This window comes from Cervus elaphus, chromosome X (genome assembly GCF_910594005.1).
Source record: "Cervus elaphus chromosome X, mCerEla1.1, whole genome shotgun sequence".
Classification (NCBI taxonomy): domain Eukaryota; kingdom Metazoa; phylum Chordata; class Mammalia; order Artiodactyla; family Cervidae; genus Cervus; species Cervus elaphus.
Genome location: NC_057848.1, coordinates 18418388 through 18437649, shown reverse-complemented (window position 1 = coordinate 18437649; position 19262 = coordinate 18418388).

Sequence of the window (19262 nt, the reverse complement as noted above, 5' to 3'; positions counted from 1 at the left end):
TCCGGCGGGAACCTGGAGTATATTCTCGAGTTACGACAGGGATGGCCCTTCCACACACCTGTTTATTCATCGACGTCAGGACTCCTGCCTAGTTGCGAGGGACAACTCGGGATTCTCCTCGAGGCTTGGCAGGGCAATTGGGATGCCTCTCCAGCTGAGGCGGGAGACCAAGGGTCCCTTTCCACGTGCCACAGGAATCCTGGGACTCCTATCAATTTTCACGAGGAGTCAGGCATCGTGTCCTTTGGAGGCACTGATCTCCGCGTCCCTCTGGAGTTTTCAAAGGATGTGAGGCCTCCGGTCGCGATGAGGTGGGGAACTAGGTCTTTCTCTGTGGTCTCCACTGGGGATTCAGACATCCTTTCGTCTTGGGAGATGCAAGACGAGCCTGCATTCAAGTCACTGCAGGGAAATTCGGCCTTATTTCGAGTCAGGGCATCGCGGTGTCCATTGCACTTGAGGCCACAAACTCAGGGTCCCTCTCACATACCTAGAGCTGAGAGAAGCCTCCTCTTGAGGTGCTTGTGGTAAGGTGGTATACCTCTGGAATCGAAGCCAGGGACTAACCTCTCATCTCGAGTTGACTTTTGGTCCATGGAGCTCTTTCCTGTTGCTACAGTGACCTGAGGATCCCTCTGGCCTTGAAACAGTGTTCTTGGGGTTTGTCTGGAGTGCCATCAAGGAAATCAAGGCTCCTTTCCTGTGTGATGTGCAAGACCGCATTGCTCTGCACGCAGTGTAGTGAATCGGACGTCATCTCGTGGCGAAGGGGAAGTCTCATGGTTTTTCTCGAGTTGCGGCGGGAACCTGGGGTATATTCTCGAGTTACGATGGGGATGGCCCTTCCAAACACGTGTTTGTTCAGCGACGGCAGGACTCCTGCCTAGTTGCGAGGGACAACTCGGGATTCTTCTCCTCGAGGCTTGGCAGGGCAATTGGGACGCCTCTCCAGGTGAGGCGGAAGACCAAGGGTCCCTTTCCACGTGCCACAGGAATCCTGGGACTCCTATCAAGTTTCATGAGGAGTCAGGCATCGTCTCCTTTGGAGGAACTGATCTCCGCGTCCCTCTGAAGTTTTCAAATGATGTGAGGCCTCCGGTCGCGATGAGGTGGGGAACTAGGTCTTTCTCTGTGGTCTCCACAGCGGATTCAGACATCCTTTCGTCTTGGGAGATGTAAGACTAGCCTGCATTCAAGTCACTGCAGGGATATCCGGCCTTATTTCGAGTCAGGGCATCGCGGAGTCCATTCCACTTGAGGCCGCAAACTCAGGGTTCCTCTCACATACCTAAAGCTGAGAGAAGCCTCCTCTTGAGGTGCTTGTGGTAAGGTGGTATTCCTCTGGAGTCGAAGCCAGGGACTAACCTCTCATCTCGAGTTGACTTTTGGTCCATGGAGCTCTTTCGTGTTGCTACAGTGACCTCAGGATCCCTCTAGCCTTGAAACAGTGTTCTTGGGCTTTCTCTGCAGTGCAATCAAGAAAATCAAGGCTCCTTTCCTGTGTGATGTGCAACACGGCATTGCTCTGCACGCAGTGCAGGGGAATCGGGCCTCATCTCGCGGCGAGGGGGAAGTCTCATGGTTTTTCTCGAGTTGCGGTGGGAACCTGGGGTATATTCTCGAGTTACGACGGGGATGGCCCTTCCACACACGTGTTTGTTCAGAATCGTAAGGACTCCTTCCTAGTTGCGAGGGACAACTCGGGATTCTTCTCCTCGAGGCTTGGCAGTGCAATTGGGACGCCTCTCCAGCTGAGGCGGGAGACCAAGGGTCCCTTTCCACGTGCCACAGGAATCCTGGGACTCCTATCAAATTTCATGAGGAGTCAGGCATCGTCTCCTTTGGAGGCACTGATCTCCGCGTCCCTCTGGAGTTTTCAAAGGATGTGAGGCCTCCGGTCGCGATGAGGTGGGGAACTAAGTCTTTCTCTGTGGTCTCCACAGGGGATTCAGACATCCTTTCGTCTTGGGAGATGTAAGACGAGCCTGCATTCAAGTCACTGCAGGCATATCCTGCCTTATTTCGAGTCAGGGCATCGCGGTGTCCATTCCACTTGGGGCCGCAAACTCAGGGTCCCTCTCACATACCTAGAGCTGAGAGAAGCCTCCTCTTGAGTTGCTTGTTGTAAGGCGGTATTCCTCTGGAGTCGAAGCCAGGGACTAACCTCTCATCTCGAGTTGATTTTTGGTCCACGGAGCTGTTTCTTGTTGCTACAGTGAGCTCAGGATCCCTCTAGCCTTGAAACAGTGTTATTGGGGTTTCTCTGGAGTGCCATCAAGGAAATCAAGGCTCCTTTCCTGTGTGATGTGCAGCACGGCATTGCTCTGCACGCAGTGCAGGGGAATCGGGACTCATCTCGCGGCGAGAGTGAAGTCTCATGGTTTATCTCGAGTTGCGGCGGGAACCTGGGGTATATTCTCGAGTTACGACGGGGATGGCCCTTCCACACACGTGTTTCATCAGCGACGTCAGTACTCCTGCCTAGTTGCGAGGGACAACTCGGGATTCTCCTCGAGTCTTGGCAGGGCAATTTGGACGACTCACCAGCCGAGAAGGGAGACCAAGTGTCCCTTTCCACGTGCCACAGGAATCCTGGGACTCCTATCAAGTTTCACGATGAGTCAGGCATCCTCTCCTTTGGAGGCACTGATCTCCGCGTCCCTCTGGAGTTTTCAAAGGATGTGAGGCCTCCGGTCGGGATGATGTGGGGAACTAGTTCTTTCTCTGTGGTCTCCACAGGAGATTCAGACATCCTTTCGTCTTGGGAGATGCAAGACGAGCCTGCATTCAAGTCACTGCAGGGATATCCGGCCTTATTTCGAGTCAGGGCATCGCGGTGTCCATTCCACCTGAGGTCGCAAACTCAGGGTCACTCTCACATACCTAGAGCTGAGAGAAGCCTCCTCTTGAGGTGCTGGTGGTAAGGTGGTATTGCTCTGGAGTCGAAGCCAGGGACTAACCTCTCATCTCGAGTTGATTTTTGGTCCACGGAGCTCTTTCGTGTTGCTACAGTGACCTCAGGATCCCTCTAGCCTTGAAACAGTGTTCTTGGGGTTTCTCTGGAGTGCCAACAAGGAAATCAAGGCTCCTTTCCTGTGTGATGTGCAACAGGGCATTGCTCTGCACGCAGTGCAGGGGAATCGGGCCTCATCTCGCGGCGAGGGGGAAGTCTCATGGTTTTTCTCGAGTTGCGGCGGGAACCTGGGGTATATTCTCGAGTTACGACGGGGATGGCCCTTCCACACACATGTTTGTTCCGCAACGTCAGGACTTCTGCCTAGTTGCTAGGGACAACTCGGGATTCTCCTCGAGGCTTGGCAGGGCAATTGGGACGCCTCTCCAGCTGAGGCGGGAGACCAAGAGTCCCTTTCCACGTGCCACAGGAATCCTGGGACTCCTATCAAGTTTCACGATGAGTTAGGCATCGTCTCCTTTGGAGGCACTGATCTCCGCGTCCCTCTGGAGTTTTCAAAGGATGTGAGGCCTCCGGTCGCGATGAGGTGGCGAACTAGGTCTTTCTCTGTGGTCTCCACAGGAGATTCAGACATCCTTTCGTCTTGGGAGATGCAAGACGAGCCTGAATTGAAGTCACTGCAGGCATATCCAGCCTTATTTCGAGTCAGGGCATCGCGGTGTCCATTCCACTTGAGGACGCAAACTCAGGGTCACTCTCACATACCTAGAACTGAGAGAAGCCTCCTCTTGAGGTGCTTGTGGTAAGGTGGTATTCTTCTGGAGTCGAAGCCAGGGACTAACCTCTCATCTCGAGTTGACTTTTGGTCCACGGAGCTCTTTCGTGTTGCTACAGTGACCTCAGGATCCCTCTAGCCTTGAAACAGTGTTCTTGGGGTTTCTCTGGAGTGCCATCAAGGAAATCAAGGCTCCTTTCCTGTGTGATGTGCAACAAGGCATTGCTCTGCATGCAGTGCAGGGGAATCGGGCCTCATCTCGCGGCGAGGGGGAAGTCTCATGGTTTTTCTCGAGTTGCGGCAGGAACCTGTGGTATATTCTTGAGTTACGACGGGGATGGCCCTTCCACACACCTGTTTGTTCAGCGACGTCAGGACTCCTGCCTAGTTGCGAGGGACAACTCGGGATTCTCCTCGAGGCTTGGCAGGGCAATTGGGACGCCTCTGAAGCTGAGGCGGGAGACCAAGTGTCCCTTTCCACGTGCCACAGGAATCCTGGGACTCCTATCATGTTTCACGAGGAGTCAGGCATCGTCTCCTTTGGAGGCACTGATCTCCGCGTCCCTGTGGAGTTTTCAAAGGATGTGAGGCCTCCGGTCGCGATGAGGTGGGGAACTAGGTCTTTCTCTGTGGTCTCCACAGGGGATTCAGACATCCTTTCGTCATGGGAGATGCAAGACGAGCCTGCATTCAAGTCACTGCAGGGATATCCGGCCTTATTTCGAGTCAGGGCATCGCGGTGTCCATTTCACTTGAAGCCACAAACTCAGGGTCCCTCTCACATACCTAGAGCTGAGAGAAGCCTCTTCTTGAGTTGCTTGTGTTAAGGTGGTATTTCTCTGGAGTCGAAGCCAGGGACTAACCTCTCATCTCGTTGATTTTTGGTCCACGGAGCTCTTTCGTGTTGCTACAGTGACCTCAGGATCCCTCTAGCCTTGAAACAGTGTTCTTGGGCTTTCTCTGGAGTGCCATCAAGGAAATCAAGGCTCCTTTCCTGTGTGAGGTGCCAAACGGCATTGTTCTGCACGCAGTGCAGGGGAATCGGGCCTCATCTCGCGGCGAGGGGAAAGTCTCATGGTTTTTCTCGAGTTGCGGCGGGAACCTGGGGTATATTCTCGAGTTAAGACGGGGATGGCCCTTCCACACACGTGTTTGTTCAGTAAGTCAGGACTCCTGCCTAGTTACGAGGGACAACTCGGGATTCTCCTCGAGGCTTGGCAGTGCAATTGGGATGCCTCTCCAGGTGAGGCCGGAGTAAAAGTGTCCCTTTCCACGTGCCACAGGAATCCTGGGACTCCTATCAAGTTTCACGAGGAGTCAGGCATCGTCTCCTTTGGAGGCACTGATCTCCGCGTCCCTCTGGAGTTTTCCAAGGATGTGAGGCCTCCGGTCGCGATGAGGTGGGGAACTAGGTCTTTCTCTGTGGTCTCCACAGGGGATTCAGACATCCTTTCGTCTTGGGAGATGCAAGACGAGCCTGCATTCAAGTCACTGCAGGCATATCCGGCCTTATTTCGAGTCAGGGCATCGCGGTGTCCATTCCACTTGAGGCCGTTAACTCAGGGTCCCTCTCACATACCTAGAGCTGAGAGAAGCCTCCTCTTGAGGTGCTTGTTGTAAGGTGGTATTCCTCTGGAGTCGAAGCCAGGGATTAACCTCTCATCTCGAGTTGATTTTTGGTCCACGGAGCTCTTTCGTGTTGCTACAGTGACCTCAGGATCCCTCCAGCCTTGAAACAGTGTTCTTGGGCTTTCTCTGGAATGCCATCAAGGAAATCAAGGCTCGTTTCCTGTGTGATGTGCAACACGGCATTGCTCTGCACGCAGTGCAGGGGAATCGGGCCTCATCTCGCGGCGAGGGGGAAGTCTCATTGTTTTTCTTGAGTTGCGGCGGGAACCTGGGGTATATTCTCGAGTTACGATGGGGATGGCCCTTCCACACACGTGTTTGTTCAGCGACGTCAGGACTCCTGCCTAGTTGCCAGGGACAACTCGGGATTCTCCTCGAGGCTTGGCAGGGCAATTGGGTCGCGTCTCCAGCTGAGGCGGGAGACCAAGGGTTTCTTTCCACGTGCCACAGGAATCCTGGGACTCCTATCAAGTTTCACGAGGAGTCAGGCATCGTCTCCTTTGGAGGCACTGATCTCCGCGTCCCTCTGGAGTTTTCAAAGGATGTGAGGCCTCCGGTCGTGATGAGGTGGGGAACTAGGTCTTTCTCTGTGGTCTCCACAGGGGATTCAGACATCCTTTCGTCTTGGGAGATGCAAGACGAGCCTGCATTCAAGTCACTGCAGGGATATCCGGCCTTATTTCGAGTCAGGGCATCGCGGTGTCCATTCCACTTGAGGCTGCAAACTCAGGGTCCCTCTCACATACCTAGAGCTGACAGAAGCCTCCTCTTGAGGTGCTTGTGGTAAGGTGGTATTCCTCTGGAGTGGAAGCCAGGGACTAACCTCTCATCTCGAGTTGATTTTTGGTCCACGGAGCTCTTTTGTGTTGCTACAGTGACCTCAGGATCCCTCTGGCCTTGAAACAGTGTTCTTGGGGTTTCTCTGGAGGGCCATCAAGGAAATCAAGGCTCCTTTCCTGTGTGATGTGCAACACGGCATTGCTCTGCACGCAGTGCAGGGGAATCGGGACTCATCTCGCGGCGAGGGGGAATTCTCATGGTTTTTCTCGAGTTGCGGCGGGAACCTGGGGTATATTCTCGAGTTACGACAGGGTTGGCCCTTCCACACACGTGTTTGTTCAGCGACGTCAGGTCTCCTGCCTAGTTGCAAGGGAGAACTCGGGATTCTCCTCGAATCTTGGCAGAGCAATTGGGACGCATCTCCAGCTGAGGCGGGAGACCAAGGGTCCCTTTCCACATGCCACAGGAATCCTGGGACTCCTATCAAGTTTCACGAGGAGTCAGGCATCATCTCCTTTGGAGGCACTGATCTCCGCGTCCCTCTGGAGTTTTGCAAGGATGAGAGGCCTCCAGTCGCGATGAGGTGGGGAACTAGGTCTTTCTCTGTGGTCTCCAAAGGGGATTCAGACATCCTTACGTCTTGGGAGATGCAAGACAAGCCTGCATTCAAGTCACTGAAGGGAAATCCGGCCTTATTTCGAGTCAGGGCATCGCGGTGTCCATTCCACTTGAGGCCGTAAACTCAGGGTCCCTCTCACATACCTAGAGCTGAGAGAATCCTCCTATTGAGGTGCTTGTGGTAAGGTGGTATTCCTCTGGAGTCGAAGCCAGGAACTAACCTCTCATCTTGAGTTGACTTTTGGTCCACGGAGCTCTTTCGTGTTGCTACAGTGACCTCAGGATCCCTCTAGCCTTGAAACAGTGTTCTTGGGGTTTCTCTGGAGTGCCATCATGGTAATCAAGGCTCCTTTCCTGTGTGATGTGCAACACGGCATTGCTCTGCATGCAGTGCAGGGGAATCGGGCCTCATCTCGCGGCGAGGGGGAAGTCTCATGGTTTTTCTCGAGTTGCGGCGGGAACCTGGGGTCTATTCTCGAGTTACGAAGGGGATGGCCCTTCCACACACGTGTTTGTTCAGCGACGTCAGGACTACTGCCTAGTTGCGAGGGACAACTCGGGATTCTCCTTGAGGCTTGGCAGGGCAATTGGGATGCCTCTCCAGCTGATGCGGGAGACCAAGGGTCCCTTTCCACATGCCACAGGTATCCCGGGACTCCTATCAAGTTTCACGAGGAGTCAGGCATCGTCTCCTTTGGAGGCACTGATCTCCGCGTCCCTCTGGAGTTTTCAAAGGATGTGAGGCCTCCGGTCGCGATGAGGTGGGGAACTAGGTCTTTCTCTGTGGGCTCCACAGGGGATTCAGACATCCTTTCGTCTTGCGAGATGCAAGACGTGCCTGCATTCAAGTCACTGCAGGCATATCCGGCCTTATTTCGAGTCAGGGCATCGAGGTGTCCATTCCACTTGAGGCCGTTAACTCAGGGTCCCTCTCACATACCTAGAGCTGAGAGAAGCCTCCTCTTGAGGTGCTTGTGGTAAGGTGGTATTCCTCTGGAGTCGAAGCCAGGGATTAACCTCTCATCTCGAGTTGATTTTTGGTCCACGGAGCTCTTTCGTGTTGCTACAGTGACCTCAGGATCCCTCTAGCCTTGAAACAGTGTTCTTGGGCTTTCTCTGGAGTGCCATCAAGGAAATCAAGGCTCGTTTCCTGTGTGATGTGCAACACGGCATTGCTCTGCACGCAGTGCTGGGGAATCGGGCCTCATCTCGCGGCGAGGGGGAAGTCTCATTGTTTTTCTTGAGTTGCGGCGGGAACCTGGGGTATACTCTCGAGTTACGATGGGGATGGCCCTTCCACACACGTGTTTGTTCATCGACGTCAGGTCTCCGGCCTAGTTGCGAGGGACAAATCGGGATTCTCCTCGAGGCTTGGCAGGGCAATTGGGACGCCTCTCCAGCTGAGGCGGGAGACTAAGGTTCCCTTTCCACGTGCCACAGGAATCCTGGGACTCCTATCAAGTTTCACGAGGAGTCAGGCATCGTCTCCTTTGGAGGCACTGATCTCTGCGTCCCTCTGGAATTTTCAAAGGATGTGAGGCCTCCGGTCGCGATGAGGTGGGTAACTAGGTCTTTCTCTGTGGTCTCCACAGGGGATTCAGACATCCTTTCGTCTTGGGAGATGCAAGACGAGCCTGCATTCAAGTCACTGCAGGCATATCCGGCCTTATTTCGAGTCAGGGAATCGCGGTGTCCATTCCACTTGAGACCGCAAACTCAGGGTCCCTCTCACACACCTAGAGCTGATTGAAGCCTCCTCTTGAGGTGCTTGTGGTAAGGTGGTATTCCTCTGGAGTCCAAGCCAGGGACTAACCTCTCATCTCGAGTTGATTTTTGGTCCACGGAGCTCTTTTGTGTTGCTACAGTGACCTCAGGATCCCTCTGGCCTTGAAACAGTGTTCTTGGGTTTTCTCTGGAGTGCCATCAAGGAAATCAAGACTCCTTTCCTGTGTGATGTGCAACACGGCATTGCTCTGCACGCAGTGCACGGGAATCGGGCCTCATCTCGTGGCGAGGGGGAAGTCTCATGGTTTTTCTCGAGTTGCGGCGGGAACCTGGGGTATATTCTCGAGTTACGATGGGGATGCCCCTTCCACACACGTGTTTGTTCGGCGATGTCAGGACTCCTGCCTAGTTGCGAGGGACAACTCGGGATTCTCCTCGAGACTTTGCAGGGCCATTGGGACGCCTCTCCAGCTGAGACGGGAGACCAAGGGTCCCTTTCCACGTGCCACAGGAATCCTGGGACTCCTATCAAGTTTCACGAGGAGTCAGGCATCGTCTCCTTTGGAGGCACTGATCTCCGCGTCCCTCTGGAGTTTTCCAAGGATGTGAGGCCTCCGGTCGCGATGAGGTGGGGAACTAGGTCTTTCTCTGTGGTCTCCACAGGGGATTCAGACATCCTTTCGTTTTGGGAGATGCAAGACGAGCCTGCATTCAAGTCACTGCAGGGATATCCGGCCTTACTTCGAGTCAGGGCATTGCGGTGTTCATTCCACTTGAGGCCGCAAACTCAGGGTCCCTCTCACATACCTAGAGCTGAGAGAAGCCTCCTCTTGAGGTGCTGGTGGTAAGGTGGTATTCCTCTGGAGTCGAAGCCAGGGACTAACCTCTCATCTCGAGTTGATTTTTCGTCCACGGAGCTCTTTCGTGTTGCTACAGTGACCTCAGGATCCATCTAGCCTTGAAACAGTGTTCTTGGGGTTTCTCTGGAGTGCCATCAAGGAAATCAAGGCACCTTTCATGTGTGATGTGCAACACGGCATTGCTCTGCATGCAGTGCAGGGGAATCGGGCCTCATCTCGTGGCGAGGGGGAAGTCTCATGGTTTTTCTCGTGTTTCGGCGGGAACCTGGGGTATATTCTCGAGTTAGGACGGGGATGCCCCTTCCACACACGTGTTTGTTCGGCGATGTCAGGACTCCTGCCTAGTTGCGAGGGACAACTCGGGATTCTCCTCGAGACTTGGCAGGGCAATTGGGACGCCTCTCCAGCTTAGGCCGGAGACCAAGGGTCCCTTTCCACGTGCCACAGGAATCCTGGGACTCCTATCAAGTTTCACGAGGAGTCAGGCATCGTCTCCTTTGGAGGCACTGATCTCCGCGTCCCTCTGGAGTTTTCCAAGGATGTTCGGCCTCCGGTCGCGATGAGGTGGGGAACTAGGTCTTTCTCTGTGGTCTCCACAGGGGATTCAGACATCCTTACGTCTTGCGAGATGCAAGACGTGCCTGCATTCAAGTCACTGCAGGCATATCCGGCCTTATTTCGAGTCAGGGCATCGCGGTGTCCATTCCACTTGAGGCCGTAAACTCAGGGTCCCTCTCACATACCTAGAGCTGAGAGAATCCTCCTCTTGAGGTGCTTGTGGTAAGGTGGTATTCCTCTGGAGTCGAAGCCAGGGACTAACCTCTCATCTCGAGTTGATTTTTGGTACACGGAGCTCTTTCGTGTTGCTACAGTGACCTCAGGATCCCTCTAGCCTTGAAACAGTGTTCTTGGGCTTTCTCTGGAGTGCCATCAAGGTAATCAAGGCTCCTTTCCTGTGTGATGTGCAACACGGCATTGCTCTGCACGCAGTGCAGGGGAATCGGGCCTCATCTCGAGGCGAGGGGGAAGTCTCATAGTTTTTCTCGAGTTTCGGCGGGAACCTGGGGTATATTCTCGAGTTACGAAGGGGATGGCCCTTCCACACACGTGTTTGTTCAGCGACGTCAGGACTACTGCCTAGTTGCGAGGGACAACTCGGGATTCTCCTTGAGGCTTGGCAGGGCAATTGGGATGCCTCTCCAGCTGAGGCGGGAGACCAAGGGTCCCTTTCCACATGCCACAGGAATCCTGGGAATTCTTTCAAGTTTCACGAGGAGTCAGGCATCGTCTCCTTTGGAGGCACTGATCTCCGCGTCCCTCTGGAGTTTTCAAAGGATGTGAGGCCTCCGGTTGCAATGAGGTGGGGAACTAGGTCTTTCTCTGTGGGCTACACAGGGGATTCAGACATCCTTTCGTCTTGCGAGATGCAAGACGTGCCTGCATTCAAGTCACTGCAGGCATATCCGGCCTTATTTCGAGTCAGGGCATCGCGGTGTCCATTCCACTTGAGGCCGTTAACTCAGGGTCCCTCTCACATACCTAGAGCTGAGAGAAGCCTCCTCTTGAGGTGCTTGTTGTAAGGTGGTATTCCTCTGGAGTCGAAGCCAGGGATTAACCTCTCATCTCGAGTTGATTTTTGGTCCACGGAGCTCTTTCGTGTTGCTACAGTGACCTCAGGATCCCTCCAGCCTTGAAACAGTGTTCTTGGGCTTTCTCTGGAGTGCCATCAAGGAAATCAAGGCTCGTTTCCTGTGTGATGTGCAACACGGCATTGCTCTGCACGCAGTGCAGGGGAATCGGGCCTCATCTCGCGGCGAGGGGGAAGTCTCATTGTTTTTCTTGAGTTGCGGCGGGAACCTGGGGTATATTCTCGAGTTACGATGGGGATGGCCCTTCCACACACGTGTTTGTTCATCGACGTCAGGTCTCCGGCCTAGTTGCGAGGGACAACTCGGGATTCTCCTCGAGGCTTGGCAGGGCAATTGGGACGCCTCTCCAGCTGAGGCGGGAGACCAAGGGTCCCTTTCCACGTGCCACAGGAATCCTGGGACTCCTATCAAGTTTCACGAGGAGTCAGGCATCGTCTCCTTTGGAGGCACTGATCTCCGCGTCCCTCTGGAGTTTTCAAAGGATGTGAGGCCTCCGGTCGTGATGAGGTGGGGAACTAGGTCTTTCTCTGTGGTCTCCACAGGGGATTCAGACATCCTTTCGTCTTGGGAGATGCAAGACGAGCCTGCATTCAAGTCACTGCAGGGATATCCGGCCTTATTTCGAGTCAGGGCATCGCGGTGTCCATTCCACTTGAGGCTGCAAACTCAGGGTCCCTCTCACATACCTAGAGCTGACAGAAGCCTCCTCTTGAGGTGCTTGTGGTAAGGTGGTATTCCTCTGGAGTGGAAGCCAGGGACTAACCTCTCATCTCGAGTTGATTTTTGGTCCACGGAGCTCTTTTGTGTTGCTACAGTGACCTCAGGATCCCTCTGGCCTTGAAACAGTGTTCTTGGGGTTTCTCTGGAGGGCCATCAAGGAAATCAAGGCTCCTTTCCTGTGTGATGTGCAACACGGCATTGCTCTGCACGCAGTGCAGGGGAATCGGGACTCATCTCGCGGCGAGGGGGAATTCTCATGGTTTTTCTCGAGTTGCGGCGGGAACCTGGGGTATATTCTCGAGTTACGACAGGGTTGGCCCTTCCACACACGTGTTTGTTCAGCGACGTCAGGTCTCCTGCCTAGTTGCAAGGGAGAACTCGGGATTCTCCTCGAATCTTGGCAGGGCAATTGGGACGCATCTCCAGCTGAGGCGGGAGACCAAGGGTCCCTTTCCACATGCCACAGGAATCCTGGGACTCCTATCAAGTTTCACGAGGAGTCAGGCATCATCTCCTTTGGAGGCACTGATCTCCGCGTCCCTCTGGAGTTTTGCAAGGATGAGAGGCCTCCAGTCGCGATGAGGTGGGGAACTAGGTCTTTCTCTGTGGTCTCCAAAGGGGATTCAGACATCCTTACGTCTTGGGAGATGCAAGACAAGCCTGCATTCAAGTCACTGAAGGGAAATCCGGCCTTATTTCGAGTCAGGGCATCGCGGTGTCCATTCCACTTGAGGCCGTAAACTCAGGGTCCCTCTCACATACCTAGAGCTGAGAGAATCCTCCTATTGAGGTGCTTGTGGTAAGGTGGTATTCCTCTGGAGTCGAAGCCAGGAACTAACCTCTCATCTTGAGTTGACTTTTGGTCCACGGAGCTCTTTCGTGTTGCTACAGTGACCTCAGGATCCCTCTAGCCTTGAAACAGTGTTCTTGGGGTTTCTCTGGAGTGCCATCATGGTAATCAAGGCTCCTTTCCTGTGTGATGTGCAACACGGCATTGCTCTGCATGCAGTGCAGGGGAATCGGGCCTCATCTCGCGGCGAGGGGGAAGTCTCATGGTTTTTCTCGAGTTGCGGCGGGAACCTGGGGTCTATTCTCGAGTTACGAAGGGGATGGCCCTTCCACACACGTGTTTGTTCAGCGACGTCAGGACTACTGCCTAGTTGCGAGGGACAACTCGGGATTCTCCTTGAGGCTTGGCAGGGCAATTGGGATGCCTCTCCAGCTGATGCGGGAGACCAAGGGTCCCTTTCCACATGCCACAGGTATCCCGGGACTCCTATCAAGTTTCACGAGGAGTCAGGCATCGTCTCCTTTGGAGGCACTGATCTCCGCGTCCCTCTGGAGTTTTCAAAGGATGTGAGGCCTCCGGTCGCGATGAGGTGGGGAACTAGGTCTTTCTCTGTGGGCTCCACAGGGGATTCAGACATCCTTTCGTCTTGCGAGATGCAAGACGTGCCTGCATTCAAGTCACTGCAGGCATATCCGGCCTTATTTCGAGTCAGGGCATCGAGGTGTCCATTCCACTTGAGGCCGTTAACTCAGGGTCCCTCTCACATACCTAGAGCTGAGAGAAGCCTCCTCTTGAGGTGCTTGTGGTAAGGTGGTATTCCTCTGGAGTCGAAGCCAGGGATTAACCTCTCATCTCGAGTTGATTTTTGGTCCACGGAGCTCTTTCGTGTTGCTACAGTGACCTCAGGATCCCTCTAGCCTTGAAACAGTGTTCTTGGGCTTTCTCTGGAGTGCCATCAAGGAAATCAAGGCTCGTTTCCTGTGTGATGTGCAACACGGCATTGCTCTGCACGCAGTGCTGGGGAATCGGGCCTCATCTCGCGGCGAGGGGGAAGTCTCATTGTTTTTCTTGAGTTGCGGCGGGAACCTGGGGTATACTCTCGAGTTACGATGGGGATGGCCCTTCCACACACGTGTTTGTTCATCGACGTCAGGTCTCCGGCCTAGTTGCGAGGGACAAATCGGGATTCTCCTCGAGGCTTGGCAGGGCAATTGGGACGCCTCTCCAGCTGAGGCGGGAGACTAAGGTTCCCTTTCCACGTGCCACAGGAATCCTGGGACTCCTATCAAGTTTCACGAGGAGTCAGGCATCGTCTCCTTTGGAGGCACTGATCTCTGCGTCCCTCTGGAATTTTCAAAGGATGTGAGGCCTCCGGTCGCGATGAGGTGGGTAACTAGGTCTTTCTCTGTGGTCTCCACAGGGGATTCAGACATCCTTTCGTCTTGGGAGATGCAAGACGAGCCTGCATTCAAGTCACTGCAGGCATATCCGGCCTTATTTCGAGTCAGGGAATCGCGGTGTCCATTCCACTTGAGGCCGCAAACTCAGGGTCCCTCTCACACACCTAGAGCTGATTGAAGCCTCCTCTTGAGGTGCTTGTGGTAAGGTGGTATTCCTCTGGAGTCCAAGCCAGGGACTAACCTCTCATCTCGAGTTGATTTTTGGTCCACGGAGCTCTTTTGTGTTGCTACAGTGACCTCAGGATCCCTCTGGCCTTGAAACAGTGTTCTTGGGTTTTCTCTGGAGTGCCATCAAGGAAATCAAGACTCCTTTCCTGTGTGATGTGCAACACGGCATTGCTCTGCACGCAGTGCACGGGAATCGGGCCTCATCTCGTGGCGAGGGGGAAGTCTCATGGTTTTTCTCGAGTTGCGGCGGGAACCTGGGGTATATTCTCGAGTTACGATGGGGATGCCCCTTCCACACACGTGTTTGTTCGGCGATGTCAGGACTCCTGCCTAGTTGCGAGGGACAACTCGGGATTCTCCTCGAGACTTTGCAGGGCCATTGGGACGCCTCTCCAGCTGAGACGGGAGACCAAGGGTCCCTTTCCACGTGCCACAGGAATCCTGGGACTCCTATCAAGTTTCACGAGGAGTCAGGCATCGTCTCCTTTGGAGGCACTGATCTCCGCGTCCCTCTGGAGTTTTCCAAGGATGTGAGGCCTCCGGTCGCGATGAGGTGGGGAACTAGGTCTTTCTCTGTGGTCTCCACAGGGGATTCAGACATCCTTTCGTTTTGGGAGATGCAAGACGAGCCTGCATTCAAGTCACTGCAGGGATATCCGGCCTTACTTCGAGTCAGGGCATTGCGGTGTTCATTCCACTTGAGGCCGCAAACTCAGGGTCCCTCTCACATACCTAGAGCTGAGAGAAGCCTCCTCTTGAGGTGCTGGTGGTAAGGTGGTATTCCTCTGGAGTCGAAGCCAGGGACTAACCTCTCATCTCGAGTTGATTTTTCGTCCACGGAGCTCTTTCGTGTTGCTACAGTGACCTCAGGATCCATCTAGCCTTGAAACAGTGTTCTTGGGGTTTCTCTGGAGTGCCATCAAGGAAATCAAGGCACCTTTCATGTGTGATGTGCAACACGGCATTGCTCTGCATGCAGTGCAGGGGAATCGGGCCTCATCTCGTGGCGAGGGGGAAGTCTCATGGTTTTTCTCGTGTTTCGGCGGGAACCTGGGGTATATTCTCGAGTTAGGACGGGGATGCCCCTTCCACACACGTGTTTGTTCGGCGATGTCAGGACTCCTGCCTAGTTGCGAGGGACAACTCGGGATTCTCCTCGAGACTTGGCAGGGCAATTGGGACGCCTCTCCAGCTTAGGCCGGAGACCAAGGGTCCCTTTCCACGTGCCACAGGAATCCTGGGACTCCTATCAAGTTTCACGAGGAGTCAGGCATCGTCTCCTTTGGAGGCACTGATCTCCGCGTCCCTCTGGAGTTTTCCAAGGATGTTCGGCCTCCGGTCGCGATGAGGTGGGGAACTAGGTCTTTCTCTGTGGTCTCCACAGGGGATTCAGACATCCTTACGTCTTGCGAGATGCAAGACGTGCCTGCATTCAAGTCACTGCAGGCATATCCGGCCTTATTTCGAGTCAGGGCATCGCGGTGTCCATTCCACTTGAGGCCGTAAACTCAGGGTCCCTCTCACATACCTAGAGCTGAGAGAATCCTCCTCTTGAGGTGCTTGTGGTAAGGTGGTATTCCTCTGGAGTCGAAGCCAGGGACTAACCTCTCATCTCGAGTTGATTTTTGGTACACGGAGCTCTTTCGTGTTGCTACAGTGACCTCAGGATCCCTCTAGCCTTGAAACAGTGTTCTTGGGCTTTCTCTGGAGTGCCATCAAGGTAATCAAGGCTCCTTTCCTGTGTGATGTGCAACACGGCATTGCTCTGCACGCAGTGCAGGGGAATCGGGCCTCATCTCGAGGCGAGGGGGAAGTCTCATAGTTTTTCTCGAGTTTCGGCGGGAACCTGGGGTATATTCTCGAGTTACGAAGGGGATGGCCCTTCCACACACGTGTTTGTTCAGCGACGTCAGGACTACTGCCTAGTTGCGAGGGACAACTCGGGATTCTCCTTGAGGCTTGGCAGGGCAATTGGGATGCCTCTCCAGCTGAGGCGGGAGACCAAGGGTCCCTTTCCACATGCCACAGGAATCCTGGGAATTCTTTCAAGTTTCACGAGGAGTCAGGCATCGTCTCCTTTGGAGGCACTGATCTCCGCGTCCCTCTGGAGTTTTCAAAGGATGTGAGGCCTCCGGTTGCAATGAGGTGGGGAACTAGGTCTTTCTCTGTGGGCTACACAGGGGATTCAGACATCCTTTCGTCTTGCGAGATGCAAGACGTGCCTGCATTCAAGTCACTGCAGGCATATCCGGCCTTATTTCGAGTCAGGGCATCGCGGTGTCCATTCCACTTGAGGCCGTTAACTCAGGGTCCCTCTCACATACCTAGAGCTGAGAGAAGCCTCCTCTTGAGGTGCTTGTTGTAAGGTGGTATTCCTCTGGAGTCGAAGCCAGGGATTAACCTCTCATCTCGAGTTGATTTTTGGTCCACGGAGCTCTTTCGTGTTGCTACAGTGACCTCAGGATCCCTCCAGCCTTGAAACAGTGTTCTTGGGCTTTCTCTGGAGTGCCATCAAGGAAATCAAGGCTCGTTTCCTGTGTGATGTGCAACACGGCATTGCTCTGCACGCAGTGCAGGGGAATCGGGCCTCATCTCGCGGCGAGGGGGAAGTCTCATTGTTTTTCTTGAGTTGCGGCGGGAACCTGGGGTATATTCTCGAGTTACGATGGGGATGGCCCTTCCACACACGTGTTTGTTCATCGACGTCAGGTCTCCGGCCTAGTTGCGAGGGACAACTCGGGATTCTCCTCGAGGCTTGGCAGGGCAATTGGGACGCCTCTCCAGCTGAGGCGGGAGACCAAGGGTCCCTTTCCACGTGCCACAGGAATCCTGGGACTCCTATCAAGTTTCACGAGGAGTCAGGCATCGTCTCCTTTGGAGGCACTGATCTCCGCGTCCCTCTGGAGTTTTCCAAGGATGTTCGGCCTCCGGTCGCGATGAGGTGGGGAACTAGGTCTTTCTCTGTGGTCTCCACAGGGGATTCAGACATCCTTACGTATTGGGAGATGCAAGACAAGCCTGCATTCAAGTCACTGCAGGGAAATCCGGCCTTATTTCGAGTCAGGGCATCGCGGTGTCCATTTCACTTGAGGCCGTAAACTCAGGGTCCCTCTCGCATACCTAGAGCTGAGAGAAGCCTCCTCTTGAGGTGCTTGTGGTAAGGTGGTATTCCTCTGGAGTCGAAGCCAGGAACTAACCTCTCATCTCGAGTTGACTTTTGGTCCACGGAGCTCTTTCGTGTTGCTACAGTGACCTCAGGATCCCTCTAGCCTTGAAACAGTGTTCTTGGGGTTTCTCTGGAGTGCCATCAAGGTAATCAAGGCTCCTTTCCTGTGTGATGTGCAACACGGCATTGCTCTGCACGCAGTGCAGGGGAATCGGGCCTCATCTCGCGGCGAGGGGGAAGTCTCATGGTTTTTCTCGAGTTTCGGCGGGAACCTGGGGTATATTCTCGAGTTACGACGGGGATGGCCCTTCCACACACCTGTTTGTTCAGCGACGTCAGGACTCCTGCCTAGTTGCCAGGGACAACTCGGGATTCTCCTCGAGGCTTGGCAGGGCAATTGGGTCGCGTCTCCAGCTGAGGCGGGAGACCAAGGGTTTCTTTCCACGTGCCACAGGAATCCTGGGACTCCTATCAAGTTTCACGAGGAGTCAGGCATCGTCTCCTTTGGAGGCACTGATCTCCGCGTCCCTCTGGAGTTTTGCAAGGATGAGAGGCCTCCAGTCGCGATGAGGTGGGGAACTAGGTCTTTCTCTGTGGTCTCCAAAGGTGATTCAGACATCCTTACGTCTTGGGAGATGCAAGACAAGCCTGCATTCAAGTCACTGAAGGGAAATCCGGCCTTATTTCGAGTCAGGGCATCGCGGTGTCCATTCCACTTGAGGCCGTAAACTCAGGGTCCCTCTCACATACCTAGAGCTGAGAGAATCCTCCTCTTGAGGTGCTTGTGGTAAGGTGGTATTCCTCTGGAGTCGAAGCCAGGAACTAACCTCTCATCTCGAGTTGACTTTTGGTCCACGGAGCTCTTTCGTGTTGCTACAGTGACCTCAGGATCCCTCTAGCCTTGAAACAGTGTTCTTGGGGTTTCTCTGGAGTGCCATCATGGTAATCAAGGCTCCTTTCCTGTGTGATGTGCAACACGGCATTGCTCTGCACGCAGTGCAGGGGAATCGGGCCTCATCTCGCGGCGAGGGGGAAGTCTCATGGTTTTTCTCGAGTTTCGGCGGGAACCTGGGGTCTATTCTCGAGTTACGAAGGGGATGGCCCTTCCACACACGTGTTTGTTCAGCGACGTCAGGACTACTGCCTAGTTGCGAGGGACAACTCGGGATTCTCCTTGAGGCTTGGCAGGGCAATTGGGATGCCTCTCCAGCTGATGCGGGAGACCAAGGGTCCCTTTCCACATGCCACAGGAATCCTGGGACTCCTATCAAGTTTCACGAGGAGTCAGGCATCGTCTCCTTTGGAGGCACTGATCTCCGCGTCCCTCTGGAGTTTTCAAAGGATGTGAGGCCTCCGGTCGCGATGAGGTGGGGAACTAGGTCTTTCTCTGTGGGCTCCACAGGGGATTCAGACATCCTTTCGTCTTGCGAGATGCAAGACGTGCCTGCATTCAAGTCACTGCAGGCATATCCGGCCTTATTTCGAGTCAGGGCTTCGAGGTGTCCATTCCACTTGAGGCCGTTAACTCAGGGTCCCTCTCACATACCTAGAGCTGAGAGAAGCCTCCTCTTGAGGTGCTTGTGGTAAGGTGGTATTCCTCTGGAGTCGAAGCCAGGGATTAACCTCTCATCTCGAGTTGATTTTTGGTCCACGGAACTCTTTCGTGTTGCTACAGTGACCTCAGGATCCCTCTAGCCTTGAAACAGTGTTCTTGGGCTTTCTCTGGAGTGCCATCAAGGAAATCAAGGCTCGTTTCCTGTGTGATGTGCAACACGGCATTGCTCTGCACGCAGTGCTGGGGAATCGGGCCTCATCTCGCGGAAGGGGGAAGTCTCATTGTTTTTCTTGAGTTGCGGCGGGAACCTGGGGTATACTCTCGAGTTACGATGGGGATGGCCCGTCCACACACGTGTTTGTTCATCGACGTCAGGTCTCCGGCCTAGTTGCGAGGGACAACTCGGGATTCTCCTCGAGGCTTGGCAGGGCAATTGGGACGCCTCTCCAGCTG